Source organism: Astatotilapia calliptera, chromosome 1, assembly GCF_900246225.1.
Source record: "Astatotilapia calliptera chromosome 1, fAstCal1.2, whole genome shotgun sequence".
Taxonomy (NCBI): Eukaryota; Metazoa; Chordata; class Actinopteri; order Cichliformes; family Cichlidae; genus Astatotilapia; species Astatotilapia calliptera.
This window is the reverse complement of record NC_039302.1, coordinates 29122041-29143582: the sequence shown is the minus strand read 5'-3', so window position 1 is coordinate 29143582 and position 21542 is coordinate 29122041.

Here is a 21542-nt window from a genome sequence, read left to right as displayed (position 1 = left end):
ATAGGCAACTTAAGCCCCTGAACACAAAGGGCAAAATCATTCTGTAGTCTCCAATGCTTTTGTCCCTGTCAAATGCACATACACTCAGTTTGATTGAATGATTCCTTGTTCTGCATCATACTTGGTCATCCATTAACATGAAGTTCCTTCTTCCTTCTCTAGCTGAAACCAACTGAAATGTTAAAAATCCAAGCAATGAGCAAATACTGCTTTCTTGACACTGGCTAAATACAGACAGGGCATTAACATTTTAAAACAAGGTGACACATTTGTCACGGATTGATTTGGGAGCGGCATAACATGTTGTCTGTATCTCTAGACTCTGATGGGAGATTAACTAACGTATTACATTTCCGACACAGTGAGAACAAGACATGGATCTTGAACCTTAATCAATCTGTCTTGCAATATGGTATATACTGGAGTGAGTGATTGGCAGTAGTTAATGAGGATTTTTTTTTTTTTCCCAGTCAGGGTCATTCAAGGACAAATACTCAAAGAATATCAACATGGAAGCATCAGTGCTAGTGCTTCCAGTCTGTCCCAATCACAACTTATCATCAGCAGAAAGACTGTGATGAAGACATGGCTGCCGACAGATGTCCTGGACCATATCCGTGTTTGTGCCTCTGTTTCATGGGACAAGAGCCATCAGTCAGCAAGGCTAGGCGGGGAGAAGGAGGGATGCTAGGGGGGTTGGGGATGAGGATGTGGGAGGGTGGACAAGGGAAGACTGGGCCTCAGCTGTCAGCTCTGTGTACTCACATATGGCTCAGTGTCCTAGTAGCACTATGTGAAAAGACAAAGGGCCCTCCCTCTCCATCATCACAGAGAGACACACCTTTTGAGAAATCTCTGACAGTTTGCAGGTCTGCACACATGTACATGTGTGCACACACACACACACATATACACACACACACACAAATGTGCACATTTTTAGATATGCATGATACAACCACGGAGCTATATACAAGTATGCAGACAAAAACACACACAAAGCACATTCACAAGCAGGCATACTCATCTCCTGCATTTTGCATAGGTGACACTTTTCATTATTCAAAGCATCTTTCTGGGGATGTGGTGTGCACATCGAGAGGCGACATGCACTTTCTCCAAACAAGGTACACCTTAATTATGCATGCTCTGACTACAGACTTTGCATTTTAGTGTGTGTGTGTGTGTGTGTGTGTGTGTGTGTGTGTGTGTGTGTGTGTGTGTGTGTGTGTGTGTGTGCACGTGGACATGTGTTTCTGTATGCGTGTTTTTGGTTTATTTGCCTAATTGTAAGATAAGATAAGATAAGATAAGATAACCTTTATTAGTCCCACACGTGCACACACATAAGTGTTTATATGTTGGACATAGCATATGTGTTTGATTTTTAAGCATATTGAGTATACCTATGTCTCTGTATAAATGCCTTGGTAGACTGTCAGCAGTACTCTCTATACATCTGAAAACACTGAATTCAATATATTCATGTATGTAATCACAGGGTCACAACCACAAATGTTCATCAGTGACAGAACCTTGGTTAAAATTCCATTTTATCCTTAAACAAGCCACAATAAATTCCAAACAGTCACTTCATTATAATAGTATGCTGCGTTTGCAAAAAGCTTGGGAAAGTCTACATGAGCTAAGCCAGTTCCTGGTGAACAGATGAGATGCGGTGTGTCATAAAGGGTCCCCACCTGACCCACCCCTGATCAGAGCCAACTTCTGCTACAAGCCCTCAACAGAACATATTTGTATTGTTGTTGTTTGCTTAGTCTCTTTATCCGCCTGACAGGGTTTCAAACTTGCATGCCTCTCCCTGAAGAGACAGCAGTGATGAAACAATTCGAAAGATGGCGGCTCCTGTCATTCACTCAATTTTTCAGCTTGTGTAAAATACACAAGTAGGCTTTCATTTAGGTGATTACACCAGATTAGAATTCCCATTAACATTGGGAAGTGCACGTTGCTTTGGAAGAGGCCTTTACTTTGAGTACCGACACAACGGCACATTAGGACAGTGAGCATCACATTAACCGGCAGCACTGGCAGCTCAGAGGTGCCGCAAGACAGGGATTTTCAGCTTGATTGGGTTTTCATCTTGGAGTAAAGGGATGAATTATTTATTCTCCAACTTGAATGTGTGCATGAGATAGTACATGAGACACACACACACACACTAACTTGCTCTTTCACTATCTGTGTGTGTGTGTGTATTGGTGGTGGTGGTGGTGGGGGGGGGGATGAAAAAAGCCAAGCCAAGGTAAATACTTTAAAACATTCTACCTTTCTCTTGATGCAGAAAAAGAACAAGCTTTAGGGTCAGGGTGCAACATTCCCAAAAGTGAAATTCCACCAATTATTCACAGGAGATCCACAGCGAGTGCTCAGGGCAACATGTCCGCACCCTTGAGTGGGCAGAGGAGACTGACAGGACCATTATAAAAGGGCCCACGTGACAGATAAATATTTCAGACACAAATAAATAAAGGATGCCCGGTGTTTTCTCTCTGAATGACTTTTCACAGCCGAATGCCCACGGCCGCTTGCCCCGGGATCTCCTGACGGCACCCTTCAACCCCTCCCTTGCTACCACCCCTCTACCTATTCTACCTCAGGCTCTATGCGACACCCCAAAACAGGCCACCACCCTCTCTTGATGTTGCCCCCCACACAAACAACTACGGTGCTCCTCCTCCCATGCGCATATCCCCTGGGCCAACTGCTCCTGGAAGCAGCAGCAGGTGAAAGTACTGCTCCTCCATTTCTGGGTACAAAGAAGCAATTAATCTATGTGTCTAAGACAGGCTGTCTAGGAAGGCCTTCCTTTTGTGTTTGTGGATCTCGCTCAGTCAAGCTAACTCTGTCAAGAGCTCAAGCCTATTGTTGCCAGTAATTACTATAATGCGTAGAATACATGTTGAACTGTAATGACTTTTTTGTTACCTATAAGATGGTCACAAAAGGTGTCTATATAAAGTTATCACGTGCTAGGAAAAAAAAGTTTCAATTAACACTAGAATAAGTGTGTTAAATGTCTATGGCTATAATAAGAATGGTTAAGTGTCTCCCCTGCCTTACCAATAGCTTTATGGATTACCTTGCTCCACTTCATTAGGGCAATGTGACATCCCAAAGGAGGGAAGAGTGACAATTTAATTAGGGGGAAATTATGAGATGTTTCTGTGCTTACAATCTTAGTGATGTCAGGTGGGAATCTGAAAGATACCCTTTCCCCAATCTCAAAGCAAAAACATGCAAAGAGAGTGTCAAAATGTAAGCTAAATCAAGAAAGATGTAGCGTCCCAATCGTCTCAGCTCCCATCTCTAAGGTATATACTGGGTAAAGATAGGAGACAATGATAAGAGATCACAGTAGAAAACTGGGAACCCCAAACCAGCTTCATCAATCTGCAGAACAGTATACTTTTATACCAAAGTTTCATACAAATCCCAGTTATGTGTACTGCTTAGAATAACTGCTGCATTACTACTGAATAAAAACCATGTAAATATCAGCACTGACAAGAACTGTAGTTTAGATATCAGACAAGCATTGTATCGGCTTGAATACAATCATACTGACAGGTTTGCCTGTATAGGACTCATTCAAATGTTTCTACTGTGTGTTCAGTAGTTTGGATATCAGGTTTTTTCTTTGATGTCCTGCTGGGCAGCACAGAGAAAGCAACTCCACTACCAGTGGGACTATTACACAAGACAAGCTGAAATCCTGAGAACACAAAGTCTTTCTCGCTATCTTTTTGTCTGTCTCTCTTACTTTCACTCTTCCCTTCTCCATCTTTCCCAATATTTTTTCTTTCACAGCCTCCCTAACAAAAGTTGTGTTGAGCGGTGTTAGCATTGAGATAAAAAGAACACTAAAATATTAATGTAGCTGTGCTTTGTTCTGGCAAGCACAGAGACATTGAGATGGAGTTCTCCTGACTGATAGAAACCAGGTCTGATTCATTAGCTAGGGTGTCTGTGTAAGGAGGTCCACAGAGGCCTGCCGCATCCACTGAGAATGCTGGGCAGGCCACCCCCCAACCAACGAACCCCTTCCAATCAAGCCCTCCCATACACTCTCTCTAGCGATCTCCTCCTTCCACTTCATTCTCTCCATCATTATCCCCCACCTCTTTATTTTATCCGTAATTCGTTAACCCAAAATTTCCTCAAAACCTCACTTTACTGTCTGAATTCTTCATGTACGCACCTTGCATCCTCCACCTCCTCTACAGTAAGGTTCCTTTTACCTTCCCCCAACCCAGCCCCCTAGTATGCAAGTTGTTTGTTCTTTCTAATGCATCTCCAGATGTGGAAAAGAAACGGGTGAGAGAGAAAGTGAGAGAGAGGGGAGGGGTGTGCTTTTGGTGTAAGCAACTAAAAAAACAAACAAACAAACAAACAAAAAGCTATGATCTGGTGCTACACTGCCCTTGGTGACTGCTTTTGAGAGGTAAAATGATATGTATTTAAACATATTCGAATTAAACTGCGCAGCAAAGTTGAAGACTTTACCACAGGGAGAGTCCATCTTTTTTTGTTTTAATAATACAATAATTTCTCTTTTCTCTCATCTTGTACTATAACCCACATTTCCTTTTCCTTGTGAGACAACGATGATCAAACCATCCTGAGTGGACACAATCACTGTAAACTGGAATAGAAAAACCTAGAGAGAGTAAAAGAGAAAGAGATGGAAATTACAAGTGCCTCCAAACTCCTTTCTTCTACAATCCCTTAAAACAATGAGCTACTTCCCCAATGAATAAGGAACAGCTCACTGGGATAGTCTACGAACAAGACTAAGGATTTCTGGGATATGTTTTATCTTTGTTATGCTCTCATTGAAAAAAAATCAATAGAGCAACATGAGAATAAAAAGACAAAGATAACAATGAGGCTAGATAAAGTAAAGTTTTCACAGATGTCTAGATACTTGTTAAGAAAAGTACTACACTTGTGACTTTGTTTCAGGATTAAAACTTACTAACTTGTGTTTCTGTGTATGAAAATTCTTCAACAACTGCGACTTGCCAAAAGATTGCACTGAAATCAGTGCATGACAACTTCTCTATTAATAGGTCGGAATTCATAACAGATGTACACAAGCTGTGATGTCTGTTGTGGTTTACACACATTGTGGTTTGCTGTTTTTGCTTTTCTTGTTTAAATAGTGTGTTGCAGTCCAGTGGGAAGTTTGAGAAATATGAGGACACTTGTTCTACTTGTTTGTTTGTTTTCTGTGTAAACAGGACTTGACAACCTTACCTGACATAAAACAAAAATAATGCACATGCAGTCATCACAAGAGAGACTTCATCAACTGAAATAGCTGAGAATAAGTGTAAAATATTTCATATCCATCAGCCAACAGCTTAGCTTTAAATTGCCCTAAACAGGCAAATGTGATCTTTTGTTTGTTTATCTTTTTCCAATGTTTCTAAATAATATATTATCCTATATATGCATATAATATATCATTATTCATATTATATATTATGTGTACATGCACAATGATGACAATTATGCAATGTACAAGCGTACTCAAACATGCAAAACACACAAGGAAAGACTACAAACATGGACACACTACACGTTTACCGTCTCACACATGCAAAGCGCTCTCTCTCTTTCACACAGAAGCACCCACCAAGCAAACAAGCACACAGATGAGGCACTACAAGCTCAAAATCCCTTTATTACCTCTCGTTGTGGAGAGGATGCAGAAGTGGCCCACCAAGTGGTCCCTTCTCTGTATATAAACCCTTAAAGCCTTGTCCCACACCAAATGAAAGGCCATTGCAATCTGTAAGCAACCCTGTTCCCATATGGGCCAGCCTGCCATGGGCCTCGTTTGCCTTTGTCCTGTGGATCTCTAAGGGCCAAGCCCTGCATGCCCCAGCCTAGCTCCAGGCATTTATTAAATATGCACCTTCCAGTCGCTGTGAAGAAAGATCCCAACCAGCTAATCTCATCACAGGCTGGGGACCCTCCACATATGTAAATCTACATCTGTTCCCCTTCAAAGAAAGAGATTCTCCCGGATTATCCCGCATACAGACCCAGACGCATATACATACACACATGGAAAAGCACTCACACACAAACATGCATAAGTATTCTTTCTCCCATATGGCCACTGCCAATCAAGAACTGCACCCTCTGCCACAGATTCCAAACACACTCTCCTTTCTCAATTAACCTGATGACAAGCAATGGTCAAGAAATTGCTCTTTGTGTCACAGCTTTGTATTTTCCTCAGTGGACGGTGGTAAGGAAAGCCTTACAAACCTTCTCCTTGCCTAAAGGCTACAGCTGGCAACTTTGTGATGGTGCTGAGCCAGAGCTCATAAAGAATAGCACCAGTGGTCCAGGAAGCTGGCACCATACTGAGAACGACAACCTATAGTGCCCTGGGATATCATTATACATCCCTGCAACACAGGATTAGCTTGCTCCCTGACTGGGAGCCATTTGACAGTCTATGGAAAAGATAGCTTTATCAAACGTAACTGACTGACAGACGACAGCAGAAACATATATGGATTAACTATGAACTTGTGTCCACACTGAAACTACTACCATGGTTCTGCTACTGCAATGCAACAATAAATAAATAAATAAAAATAACCAAAATATTTAGGAATCATATATGGTTGTTCTGAACCATGTGTAGTTTTACATAATTAACTTCTTAACTTCTGAACTATAGAGAAAAAAATTATTAGGCTTTATCATAGGGGTGGGCGGTATAAATGGTATACGGTAGAAACGATCAACATGCGATAGCGTATGTTGATCGTCTCATCAAGCTGCGCCTGTTTTGATCAAAAGCATCGCAGCGACTGCAAGCAATATCTGCAAATTATGCCGGGCAACAGTAATAGCAAAGAAACTAAGCACGTTTCAGAATAAGGGGAAAGCCAAAAACTGCACTTCCTCCACTTCCGTACCATTTATTCATTAAGGTTGAATTCTCTTGTAGCGGCTCTATTCCCTTGTTTTTGCAGTATATTAATGACTAGCCTCATATTGTGGATGGATTATCTCAGTTGTTCTCCTGACTGAAGTTTGGTCCGTTTACAGCATCATGTCATGCGATTGCATTTGTCCCTAACCATCAGGAACCCTCACGTTAACTTTTATTGAGTGGAAAAAAGTTCGCGTTCATCCTCCAGCTTCACTGTTTATGTTATGCTAACATAGCTGTGTTGCTAGCGATCACATAGCACATCATTATATACCAGCTAGTCCAACTTCAGTAACCGTAAAAAAAGTCACTACTGTTTAGTTTTCTGTCTTCCTTTATGTTGGAAGTGAAAGCAGAGCTGTACGTTTTCATTTTTTCAGAAATCTCTCAGTCAGAACATGCTATATCATGTTTAGGTGGAAACTAGTGACCTAACTTCCTGCTAACTTCTAACTCTGCTAATGTAATTAATTCTGTTTTCATGAATGCCTGGATGTTAAACTTAATAGTTAACACCTGGTAAAGCAGCAATGCTGATCATTTTATTAAAAATTAAAGAATTTTAAAAGTTTTTAACTCTCAGTGATGCTGCAGTGATGCTTTGGGACCTGAAGCGGACAGAGTTTTGGACACAGATTACTCCAAAAGGCTCCTGACTACGGTAGCTGTAATGCTCCGACAATCCATCAAGCAGCGCAGCTTCGTAGCTTACCAAAGTCATACTAAAACATTTTTTGACAGATTGTTAAGCCCCGTGTACCACATAAAATCAGTTTGAGGTCAGAAAGCGCAACCAGAATTCATACATAAGGCGCACCAGATTATAAGACGCACTGTCAATTTTTGAGAAAATTAAAGGATTTTAAGTGCGCCTTATAGTGCGGAAAATACAGTATACAGAAGAAAATAATATATCGCAATATATATCATTACCGCACATGCTTCAAATTATACCGCGATATGGATTTTAGGCCATATTGCCCAGCCCTACTTTATCACTAGTCTACAAACTTTACTTTGAATTCACTGTATCATTGTTTACAGCATTTGCCTATTGCATGTCCAATTACCTAAAAATACAGACAACAAATATAAAAACATAGCAATTATTTCCAAAACAATAAAGTAAAATTAGTAAGCTTACCTGACTTAATTCGATCATATCACGCTAACAATAATTACTTATTACAGTATTAATGATGTCTTAAACAACGAAACATGGTTTCATGTCTTAGTCACGGTATAAAAAAAGTTGCAAAACATTGTTTTTAAACAGTACATTTTATTAATGACTTACTTTTGTCTGACTGTTGCTGAAATTAAAAATTCACTCCTTTGGGTCTGATGCAGCTAGATCTGCTAGATCTCTACGCAAGGGATAATCTTCTATTACCCAATCATGTTTAAACATGCTTTGGTTATAGACAGGTAAACAGTGCATTTGAAGAATAAAAAGGGGAATGCAGCATTAACTATTGTGCGCTGATGATTTAGCTTTGCCTTACCTGCATTCATAAAGACTGGCCAGCACAGAGAGCACAGGACCAGATATCCATTAACCATGCTAAAAACCACAATTTGGTTATGGCTAAGTCATACAGTAAAAACCAACCTGGAATAATTTCCAGCTAGCTGACTAGTCTAAATTTAAACTACTTTAAACTACTGCCCTCTATCCTAACTACATATTTGTGTAAGACTTAAGGATACTTCTGTAGTTTCTTGCTTAAGTCCCATCAGATATCAACACATCAGTAGTCTGAACAGAGAAGATGTGTGGATCTCGTTGGCAGTTTGACATGTTATGCTCTTTTGCTCTAGCTATGATAAATGCTGAACACAACTTTTTCTGTGTTGGCTAGCTCTACTCTAAATACTTAGATCTAAAATGTCTTATCTGCCATTCCTGTAACATTGTTCCTACAGCTCAAATTCATCCTCTCTCTCTCAGTTCACTGTTGCACCAGCGGAGGCCAACCTATTTTTTTTATCCAATCACCCCCGTGTCAATTATAGAAGACAGAACAGCACTGGCAATTTAAAAAAAGAAACACTAAGATAAAATGATTAATAATTGATTTTCATTTGTGCCCATTTGCGAAGGAATAGCACTGCTGTGTATATACTGATTCACCAAAATCAATCAGGTATATGTTTAACTTAATTCACCTTGAGCTGGAACAGCATGTTCACATGAGTTGGTATTGTATAATTAGACTTTAAAAAAAGGGCTCAAACACAAAGAAAGACCATCTGACACGACATAACAGCTACACAGTGGATGGTTGTTAAGACGTGTTCGATAGATCCGATTTGCATGTTTAATTAAGCTATCAGCTCAGTACAACAGAGACCCAAAACCTAAAGCCGCAGAGTCAACAGTCCCTGTAATAACACCTCCCTCTGGTCAGAAAGGGCTGACGGGAAGCGCAGGGAGGCAAAGGAGGTGCAAGAGAGGAGGCAGGCAAAAAAAGGCTGGAGGAGAGTGGAGGGGAGGGTGTGCAGTCAGTCACTAATACAGTGAAAGGGAAAGCGCAAAGCTTTTCATTAACACCCTGTGAAAGGCACATTCACACTCCAGCCCACTAATTAAGTCAGAGCTCACTCACTAGGGAGTGAGAAAGAGGGGAGAGAAAGATGAGTAGAGCTGGGAAAAAATGAGCTAAAAATGAGAATACTTGAAAAAATTAAAGAGGGGAACGTGCCAAAAAAGCAAGGTGGAAATATGGAATGAAGAGACAGCCACAGAGAGTGAAGGCGCAAAAGGAGACGGGGGGTATAGAGATAATATCACTGCTTCTAATCAGGCTGATTTTAAAGTCACTCATTGCCAGTCCACTGCAAGCCTCATTAACTCACCCCTGGCTGGCATCATTGTTCAGGCAGTGTTTGAAATCCACCAAAGGAATGGAGATTTGCTTTAATCCGGGCCCATCAAAGGTAACACTGATGGTGCAGTGACGCTGTGCCACTGGATTAGGCCAAGCTCGAGGGGAGACCGGGAAGAGAGCGGGTGGAACAAGAGAGAGAAAGACCCATCCTCAAAATGTAACCATTTTGAATTCAGTAGGTGACAGGTCTCAAGAGCCTCACCGGTACTCAAGATGACACTTTCAGACTGCATTTGAATAATCTGGATGGTCTAGGTTACATAATTATGCCATGACAATTTGTGCACATATGTCACAGTACATCCTAGCAGCCAGCATGTCAATGCGGGGAAGCTTACGGGGGTAGGGATAAGCACCATACTGTCCCCGCATTTACTCTCCACCACTGTGCTCTGATAGGTGCTGATTCTGGGAAAATTTGCAATTCAAAACAACTTTTTGAAAAGATTTTTTTCCCCCTCTCATGAATACAGAATTTGAGTAGGTTTAAATTGCACAGAGCAACAACGGGAGACCATTTGGTGTTTAGCTTACCCCTGACTGTGGCAAAGTAAGAGGAGTAAAGACTGGCTACATATTTGGGCAATGATTATAATCACAGTGTCATACATTTTGTCATGTTCACCATTTGATTTGTCAGCCAGGAATCTCGGTTCAAGCCAACAGGAAGTCCTACATGTTCCAAACGGACAGTCCATTTGGATTACTACAAACTGAGATAATACGGTTGTGGGATAAAATACCAGTGCTAGAGGGGAAAACACAGATGAGCTTTAGCCTCATGCAGAGAGAATGATGATGCCTGACAGATGTGATAAAAGGTATGCTGAAATACATACTTTTTATCATTTTTTTAAATGCATCTTCAAAACATATTTTCTAAAAGAGTTGCCTTCACTTACAGGGAGAGCTATCTCCTGTCTAGGAGACCTCGGAGTCCTGGATTTAAAACAACTCATCTTTATTCATGAGAAAAGACACTACAGTGGATATTAAACTTCAGTTTTAGGAATATCAAAGAAAAAGTGTCTGTCCTGCGAGGCTGCATTCCTGCATTTTTTACATTTGAAACATGTTAAAAGTCTACCTGTTCATTCTCAGAATGGCGGTGCTTCAAACAATGTTTAGACACTGGATGTGTTTCATGCTGATATTTTATGCTGACTCCTAGTCTGCTTATGATATGTTAAACCAGAGTTCCAGGTGTCATCAACTATGCCCCAGCATACTTTGACACGGTCAAACTTCAGTGACAGAAAGGATTCTTAAAGGGGTTGATAGTGAACCGCGTGGTAGGGTGTTGGGCGGGGGAATGGGGTAAAAAGGAATGGCAAAGAGGTGAGAGATTGTGGGCATGAGGGCTCTAGGATCATGAGGGAGCCAGGTTAAGCCAGTTAAGGGCATTAGACCTCCAAGCTGATGAAAAGGGGTCCTCGTAGATCAAATTGAAGTAAATCTAGCCTAAATCCACCTTACAAAAGGAGTTTAGACTTTGCCATTGTGTAGGCCAGAGTAAACAGGGGGTGCTTGGGTAAGCCTCCCTTCACAGGGGACAAAGGCAGAGAGCTGAGGAACTGATCTTACCCCAGTAGGCCAATGTTAGCACACAGATCACAGGGTTAGACACACTCAACCCTATCAGCTGCTACAGGCCTCTACGGTCACAACACTCCTCTAAACCTTAAACAAGCTATAAGTTCTCCACTGGCTCTGACACTCTTGCATGTCTGCCGTGAATGCTCACATTTTGCCCTAAAGACAAGAGAGATGATAACTTTGTGTCCAGTCACTGGCTCTTGAACAGACATCTCAGAGGGCATCTTCCCTGTCATCCTGGCTGTTTCACACATTCTTTTAATGGTTAAAAGGATTGTTTTTGCATTTTGTCTCCATGACAATGGCTGAATCAAACCTCCATCATCGTTTTCGTCAAAGTATGAGGCAAATTTCCCAGGTGGCTGCAGGGCACTTGTGCTTTCAAAAGAGGATCACAGTGGCAGAAAGAAAAAAAAAGCTCCTCATTCACTAAAAAACTTTCCAGAAAAGCAAGCACAATCATCCTGTTAATGGTTCTAATTGTGGCATCATCATACCCGTCACACTCCAGCTGAACCTAGAACAATAAATATGTGTTCAATTAAGATCCATCAAATGCTCCTAGCCACTCCTGCTGGAAAAACAAAGCGGGCCTCTGGCCCATGGGCCTCGTTCAATTCACCTGGAAATTATATTATGATGCTCTCATTTTTGACCTGCTTTAAATTATCTCCAGGAAAACAAAACCCTTCTCCATTTCTGCCAAGGCAATTGTTCTTCTTCTCACAAGTCGAAAACTTTGGCATATTTTAGCAGCTTTGGGTTTGAAAGGTACTAAAGTAGGTGTCAGCTACTATTACAGTCAAGATCTGCACAAACATGCATTCATACACATATGCTCTCTCTCTCTCTCACACACACACACACACACACACTGCAGGCCTAGGAGGCATTTATATGAGCCTCCAAAAAGATTACACATTGCTTCACTAATTATCAGCCAAGGAAACCATAACAGTGTTCCAACAACAGAAGAATGCAAAAACAAAGGAGCTATTCAGCAGCAGTAACACCCAAGGTGTTTTCATAGTGACGGCCATCTTGTCAACTGACAGAAGCTGCTGAATGAAATGAAAGAGAACTACCACAGGCAACCAGGTGCTTCTTCCATTTCACTGAAGTCATTCATGTTGTGAATAGCTATGGGCGGCTTTTAGAATGCGTGCACTTAGTTTAAAACATCTCCAACTGTTAAACTGTCTGTAAACACATATTGCAAACCTATAAATAGATGTCATGTCCAAGCCCATTACTAAGCACATGTGTGCAGTATTAGAGGAAGCAAAATTCCAGTTGCTGGTGTAAATCTGCAGTGACCGGTTTGATTTTTACTGAAGCAAGGCAGTGGATTAATAACACCTGGGTTGCTTTGAGTTGAATAAAATACACCTATCACACTTTACTACACTATTTACACATACAGTATTTGGTTTAGTGTTAAACTGCCCTGTGAATGGAGGAAACATCAATTTCTACCATTTCCTCACTAGACATATGGTACAAAGACTAATTCCTTCTAGCTGTCTATTATTATAAAGACAACTACTATTAGATGTCAAAAACGATATATTTTCATATAAAGCATAGAGCCAAAGTTTGGTCAAACAACTATGCTGTAAAAAGCTGCATGTTTTCACTGGTTACAAGTGAGAGTTGAACCACATGGCTGTAAGTCAGCATAAAGGCTTGTGCAAGTGTGCAGGTTCCAAATGAGCAGGAGGAGGGTAGAAGGCCAGTCACAAGCCAGGCTATAGGAGATGATAAATAATCTAGCTGAAGCCAGCCATAAGCAGAGTCTGCCTGTCAGTCCCCTCACCCTAGAACAGCCCGGGGTTATCATGACGTGCCAGCACATTTGGTGTGAGCGTTTGACTGCTTCACCTCCTAATCGTGCCTCCTCCGGGCAGCACTCTCCTGGGAGGCCTCCCAACCTCTTCTCCTCCTCCTACTCTACCTTTTTTAGCAGACTCTGCTGTTACACTGAATAGTCACATCACTGTTGATGGAGGAAGCTTGCAAAGTGTGAGGCTTGTTTCCAACCGTAGGTCCACTTATACTTTTCTACAGACAACTGTCTTGCATGTTTACACACAGTCTATGACTGTTCTTGCATATATTTTAAATCCTTCACTTTCATTTCATTTTGTGTTTTGTCACATATTTTCATAATTTCAGTTACAACATAAAGGAACCATTACAAAAATCTAAGCACACAGTAAAAGACATACAGTTAAGTGTCCTACAAATGTGCGATATTTCAACAATCCCACAGGGTTTATTGATACATTTTGAGAAAACATGAGATTTTTCACTATAATACAATACCTAATAAACAGACTAATCAAATTTCTTATCCATTTTAGGACTGCTGAGGAGCTTAAGCCTGTCTTAGTTGTCAAGCCAAGAAGTGAGGTACACTTTTGAACCTGAGCTGTAAATTGCAAATTTGTTGTAAATCATTAAAGATGATAAGTTAGGAAAGTCAGTGGTATGGATAGTTCTGTGAGTATTGTGAGTTGAGTTTCCACAAATAACAGATATGGCTGCACACATTTAAGCTGTGGGGCGAGAGTGACCGATAAAAATTCCAATGTGACCGAATGGAACACATGTATTTGTACTGCACGCTCCATTGTTGCGTTCCATTTAGCATGTTTTTGGATTTAAACTTGTTCTCCCAAAAGAGAGCACCATCCAACTGTTTAAAAGTATTCGTTGCAATATAAATAAATCCTGTAACTATAATATAAGACGTTATGTATAACATAGGGGCATAACCCTCATGACATCACCTATTGGTTTAGGACTTTTGAGGCTTCAACATTAGCATTGTCCACCACCATATTGTTTTCTGTTAACCAGCAGTGACCATATTTGGTGAAAAAGTGAAACAACTTCTCATCTATCACTAGAAACAAGATCCTTAGAGCTGGTAATTTGCTCCGAAAAATAAAACACTGAAAAACATTTTTCTAACACTCTAGCAAACGCTTTAGATTAACTGTACCAAATAGCGAGGCATAATATTAAAACAGATGATTTCACTAAAAAGCTCCAAAAGACACGCAGGGGCATAAATGTGGTGGAGCCTAAATAACATGTACAGAAGAAGTAAATAGCAGAGATTAGATCTAGTAGATACCTGTCAAACATTGCAACCTCACCCCTAATGTTACTATCAAATTAGATGATTCAGAAAAAAACCCACAAAAAAATATAACCTGTACTAAAGTTATAATGATGGGAAATCTATAGAGAATACCAGGCTGTAAATGTGATGTATAATGCTCTAAAGCTTTTAAATATGGGAGGCTAAAGGACTGTCTTGCTTTTGGAGCCAGTCTGAAGTGGCACCTAGAGGAACTGTATGTTTTGGCATTTCTGAATTTGCTCGTCCTCTCACCTTGACTTTTCCCCTTAATTGGAAGACAGCACCAGTTAAGACTACAAACAATAGTTTTGTCTTGAACCCTGCTGTGTTGTTGTGGCAATATCATTACCATTTTTCTTTCCAGGTGAGGCATCTATTTCCAAGGTAAATGTAGCCCACTTGTATGTGGCCTGTGCAGGCTGTGGTTTGTTGTTCTGGAACCCATCCATTTATGGTGGTTCATCTTGAACTATATTTATCTCTTCTCTTTTTCTCTCTCAGGCATGCAGGACTATATGAAGAAGAGTGTAAAGAGAAAAGTGTGAACAGCGCACAACTTTTTTGTAAAGGTTGAAAAATATTAATCAACAGTGCACGATTTTGCATAAAATGAGAATCACAATTTTTTTGGCTTAGAATTGAGATCACGATTCTCTTTTCTTTTCCAGTATAAATATTTATTGCACTTATTAACTGCACATCAACTTCGTAACAGTTGAAACTGAACATTAAAACAATAAATAAACATTAAAAACAACAAATGTCTCACATTTTGTCATTGCTGCAAAATGTTGTACTGCTTGAAATTCTGTCTCCACCATTGCTCGACGCTGCGTGTATAGAGCAGATAGTGCAACAATAGAAAAATAGTTGCGGGACGGCACTGTGTAGCGTTTGTCTAGGGCAGGGGTATTAAACTAAAATTTGAGGAGGTCCAGTTGGAGAAAATCTTCTCAAGCAGAGGTCCGGGACATCATAATGTCTAACTTACGTTATGATTGTGATAGAGAAGCAACTTTTTTTTTTAATTTTTATTTATATCTGAACGTATGAACAATAGACTGTCAAATCAATGAAAATACAAGTTAAAACATTTCAACAAAATTTATTGTTAACACTGAAACACACAGTAGGCCTACATTAGAAATAGGGCTGCTGTTTAAAATGAATTAGAGAAAATAAATAAAATGGCTAAATTGTGCATCTTAAAACAAAGTGCTTAATTTCAGAAAAAAAAAGTTTCCCTTTTTCTTTACATTTTACATCTCGACTAAACAGTCTCAATACATTTTCAACAGATAACCTCAAAACATTTTAACAATTTTACAGTTTCTCTTTCTTTCCCCCTTATATTCCACGTCCCAACTTTCTGTTGTTCAGTGAGAGAACTGAGCTTTAGTTCGCTCTACTAGGATTTTAAATCTGGGCTGGAATGGTGTCAGGGCCATTCTCATACACATGTGTAGGTGCTCATTGGTGATCCTGGAACGATATTTAGTTTTTATTATGTTCATTGTGGAGAAAGCTGCCTCACAGCTGTATGTGGAGCCAAACATGGTCAAGATGTACAGGGCTACTTTCCTCAGATTTGGGAAAGCTGTCTCAGAGACCAATTGGGGCCAGAAAGTGGCAGGTTCAGTTCTTCCAAACTGCTCTTTCAGGGCCACATCTGCTTGGAGATCAATTAGTTGCATTTGAAGAGGCCCAGCATTTGCCCACTTGAAGTGCTGTGTGACTTCCTTTGAGAACCCTCTGACATCAGTGATGGCAAATGGGTTCTTTATGAACATGGTGAGCTGCTGTCCAAAGCTGAAGCTATCAAAACGTTTGCTGAAGTTTTCAATCAGCTTATCAACAAAGTCAACAAAAGAGGACACATCTCTCTGTCCCTGAACCTGTTCCTTCACTGTTGGGAAGTGTGCATAGTCTCCTTGCAGGTCTTCTTTGAACACTTCAAGTTTCCTCTGAAAGCAGCGGACAGCTGTCATCAGTTCACAAATTGAATTGTCCTGGCCCTGCAGCTTCAAATTCAGTTCATTCAGGTGTGAAGTGATATCAACCAAAAAGGCCACAATATCCATGTTTTTCCCATCATTTAAAAAGAGAGAAAAGTTTGTTGCTTTTTGACTTTCCAGCTCTTCCAAGAAAGCTGCTACTTCACTTCTGATGGACCAAAATCGCTCCAATGCCCTGCCTTTGCTAAGCCATCTCACATTGTTGTGAAGCAGAAGATCATCAGCGTGTGCATCAACTTCTCTGAGAAATTCCCTGAGCATGCGATGCTGACAAGAAGAAGATGCCCTGAGAAAATTTATCATTTTCATCATTGTTTTCATCACCTCAGCATACTCGTCTGACAGGGTGGAGCATAACACTGACTGATGAATAATGCAATGATAAGAGATTAGCTCGGGATTGTCCTCTTTCATTCTTGCTACAGCTCCTTTCTCTCTCCCCATCATAGCAGGGGCTCCATCTGTGGTTATTGAAACCACTTGGTTTGGCTCTATTCCTCGCTTTGTTAACATTTCCTTAATGGCCAGGTAAATATCCTCTCCTCTTGTAGTGCTGTGAAGGGAAGTTACACCTAGCAGGTCTTCACAGAACTCTTTCTTATCATTGTTGAAGAACCTTACATAAACTAACAGCTGAGCATTGTCAGACACATCAGTGGACTCATCTACAGCCAAGCCTACACATGGTGTCTTATGAATAGCTTCTTCCAGCTGGGATAGCACATCCTGAGCTAATAATTCACTTCTCTTTGTGGCTGTTGATGCTGACATAGGTATTTGCTTTATTTTGTCATGAAGCTCTTCTTTTTGTTTACCCTCAAGTAATGTTTCTGCTACTGCACTCATGCACTCTTTGACAACACCTGCAAAGGGCTTTTTGTGTTGACCTAAAATCCAAGCAACTCTGAGGGAACATTCATGAGCACGTTGTTGGGCGGTGAAAGAACTGGTTAAGATCCTTGTGGACTGATCATATTGGGCTCTGAGACTGCTAATTTTCTGGGACCTGAGTTCAGACTTGGGTGGGTATGATTGTTCAAAAGCTTTGTGCTTTGTCTCATAATGGCGTTTGACATTGCCACTTTTAATCAGTGCCACGGTTTCTGAACATATGAGACACACTGGTTTGCTGCTTGCGGCCGGAAGAATGAACATATATGCGTCAGTCCATTCAGTCTTGAAAGTTCTATTTTCGGTGTCTACTTTTCTCTTTTTTGAAAGCGCCATAGTTGTTTTACCTCTTGTGACTCCCGCTCACGTCTTGTCTCACTGTATCGTTAATCGTCTCGCTTGTCATTCACCTCTCACCATGTCTTTCCTCTGTCTGTCTGTGTCTGCACTCAGCGTTGCGATCGCCTTGAATGCGCAGATGTGATTGGCTAAGTAGTGTCACGTGGGTGGCGTAACTCGCACACAATTGTTGTATGTTCCTGGTCTAAATACAGCATGTCCCTTGGTCTAAACAATGTAGGTTTACTTGCTTAAAATTGAATCGCCCCGTCAAAATTAAATATAATTTAATATTTTGTTAACTATAGGTCCGGGTCCATATAGGATGGCGACTGGGTCCGGACTCGGACCCCGGTCCGCCTGTTAGTGACCCCTGGTCTAGGGTGTTGATCATTTTCCTAAATCCCTCGTTTTGCACAGTGTTGATGGGAGCCATATCTTTGGTCAGGTGATAAGTGATAGCCTCCGTAATTTCTTTGTGCCTGCGGGAGTTCGCCGTGTATAGGGAAGCGCTGTATAAGGTTCCCGTTATTGAGGTTTGGGTGGTTGACCGGAACGGATTTTCTCCTGTCACTTTCTCGTCATCCCTGATGTGCTCTCCGTTGTTTTTTCCCTGCTAATTTTAGCATCACACGGCACAGCTTCTGTATCACGGGGTATAAGGCTCCGCCCTTGTCATTTGTTCAGCAGGAAGAGTGAGCGCTTGTTTTCATGCAAAGTACGTCCCGGATCAAAATGCGGTACAATCGTCGTCGTCTTTTTTGTTTGTTTGTTGTTGTTTTTTTTAAATCGTTGTCATTTGGAAATGAGATCGTACATAAGTATGAATCGAGATCGCGATTTTCTAACGATTAATCGTGCAGCCCTAATCAACAGTGTACTTATGCCATTCTGGAAGCAATCATTTTGATTAGGTTGGGGTTATGTTAACTGGAGATTCTAAATTGCCCATAGGTTTAAATGTGAGTGCGAATGATCGTCTGTCTCTATGTGTTGCCCCTGCGACAGACTGGTGACCTGTCCCTTGTGTAACTTGCCTCTCGCCCTATGGTAGCGGGCATAGGCCCCAGCCCCCTGACTTTGAATTGGATAAGCGAAAGACAATGGATGGATGTATTTTTGCAAAAAATATAAAAAATATTATGAAGACAAGATCATATAAAGAACATAAACAAATACATGGATGACATGAGTCTTCTATGCTCACATGTAACCAAAATTTATCAATGCTTGGATCAGGACATAGCACATAACAAAGAAGCAGCCAGGTGACACATGCCTTCTTTACATCACTCCAAATGTACCTTTTTTGTTCTACTCAATTTTATAATAGTTCCAGTCATTCCTAAGCTTGCCGTCTGTGCCTCAACATTAGTGCTGCAATGGGACTGCAGACTATTTATGCTATTTATTCAATCAGATTTGAAATGGCACGTTATTCTGCTGGTCTAGAGCCAGAGTCTTCAAACAGAAGGTGATCTCAGACTGGGTTTTCTTGGACCTTTGTTGCTCTTTAAAGAAGCATGCTGACTAAAAGAAAACAGACACCCGTGTCCACCCACACAAACTTCTCTCTTACGCTAAAAATTTTGACAGCTCTACTCCAAAGAGCATTGCACCGACTGAGCGAATAAGCCATAGCTAGAACTTGAAGGCTTAAATGATGCAAGAGGGTGGGCAGCTACTCAAGAGGATGAATCAGAATTTCTCAGTGCATGGGTATACACTCTAAATATGAATTATTAAGTGGCTATCATACCCCCATAGTATAAAAATAAATCCAGGGGTGGTTGGAATGAGAACAATCTGAGGTAGTGGACCTGAATACTGATGTGGAAAGATATCCCAAAGGAGGTACAGGTACTAAAAAGGCTGCAAGGAAGTTTCCTTGGATCTCTTGCTGTAAGTGCCTGATCTTGCTGTTTAACCTCTGACATCACGAACTGCAACACACACTGTGGCATTCAGTGCTCTAACATCTCACTGGACACTTTACACTGTCCTATAAGCAAGTTACTAATCGGAATTCAAATCACAGTGGAACAACCAGAAAGAACAGTATGACGCACTGCTTCAACTAACTAAAACAGAACTAACTAGATGAAAAGGATTGCAAATCTACAAATCCGGATGGTAAAGTAAAAAAGAAAAGTCATGAAAATAAATAGTAAATACATAATAAATAATAGAAGTACTAAAATAATTTTTTGGTACAGCAGGCCTTAAGAAAAAACATTCTCTGGGGAGCCTAAAAATTTGGAAACAAATTTTTAACATCTATCTGTGGTATATGTGTGAACAGTTTGACTGAGCCACTGAATAACATCACCTTTCTCCTGTCACCAACAGCAGCAAAAAAACTACCTGTTATTACAACCACAAATTACCACCAAGTACGAGCATCCGTGTGTCATAAGTAACAGCAGGTATGTTTCTTGCACTGCAGGGCTTAACCTTGAATCCAAACAGGGAGACCATTTATTTACTTCAGACTTTTAGAGTACAATGTGATTATACATCATCCATCCATCCATCCATTCGCTTCCGCTTATCCGCTTATACATCATTATTACTGTATTACTGTATTAAAAGTCAGGCAATTCTTGAAGTAAAAATCTGGCAATAATGGGGATTTAAATATTATGGATTAAATTATTTTTTAAATAAAAAGATTGTCTATATGGTGAATAATCAGATGTGCAAATATATGTCTCAGAAAGGAGAACCAAAGCAAGCAGGGCTATTGTTTATTAGTGAGTACTATTCTTTTTTACTGAGTACTATTTATAACTACTTAGACCATGTATTGTAAAAACTCAGCAAGTAGATCCTGGTTTGTGGTAAGTCTGCTTCATTATGGCAAAAATCATAGTCATTATCAATACTGAGATCTATGTTATTTAATCAGATCACTCAATGACCCTGCAAGCATAATCCATAATCCATAGATTACTTTTAAAGAAATGTTTTTAAACTATTTAATTCCATGAAATTACTGTTTAACTTTAAAAAAAAAAAAAGAATAATAAATGGGAATAAATGGAAATTGAGTAAATGAGCAAGGCAAAGGCCAGCTAAAATGAGAATAAAATGAGCACATAAACCAGAATGTGGCACACTACTCAGTTTTCCTGTTTTCATGATTATCTATGGCAAAGTAACAGAAAGAAAAATTAGACTTACACCAACAGGCTGCAGCTGCAGTTTGTGAGAAATTGAAGATTTGAGAATATCAAGGTAAATGTAATTGAGTCTTTCACCACAAGATGGGGTCTGTCTAAGAGGTATGCTCTTGTGGCTCCATAACACCCTTGCTTGGGACCGTCACAAATTAGAATTACACATCACAACAATTTATACCTATGATGTTCTCATCACCTTCTTGAAGTACAATAAACCTGCCTCGACACAGAACTGTTACAGATCCACCACATTTTGGGAGAATAGTTTCAACTACACAAGTTAAAAGCCAGTCTTGTATGTAGATCTGTATTATAGATATACAATTTATTTGACTCAAAAGTACTGTATTCTGACTTTTGTCAGAAAGATACTATAATCTCATTTTTCAGTAGTACACAAAGACCAAGTGTAATTGAAAAACATCTGGAAAGGTTGCCCAAGAAATGAATGAAATGATTAAAAAATGACACAACTGAGATTTAGGAGGGTGGTAT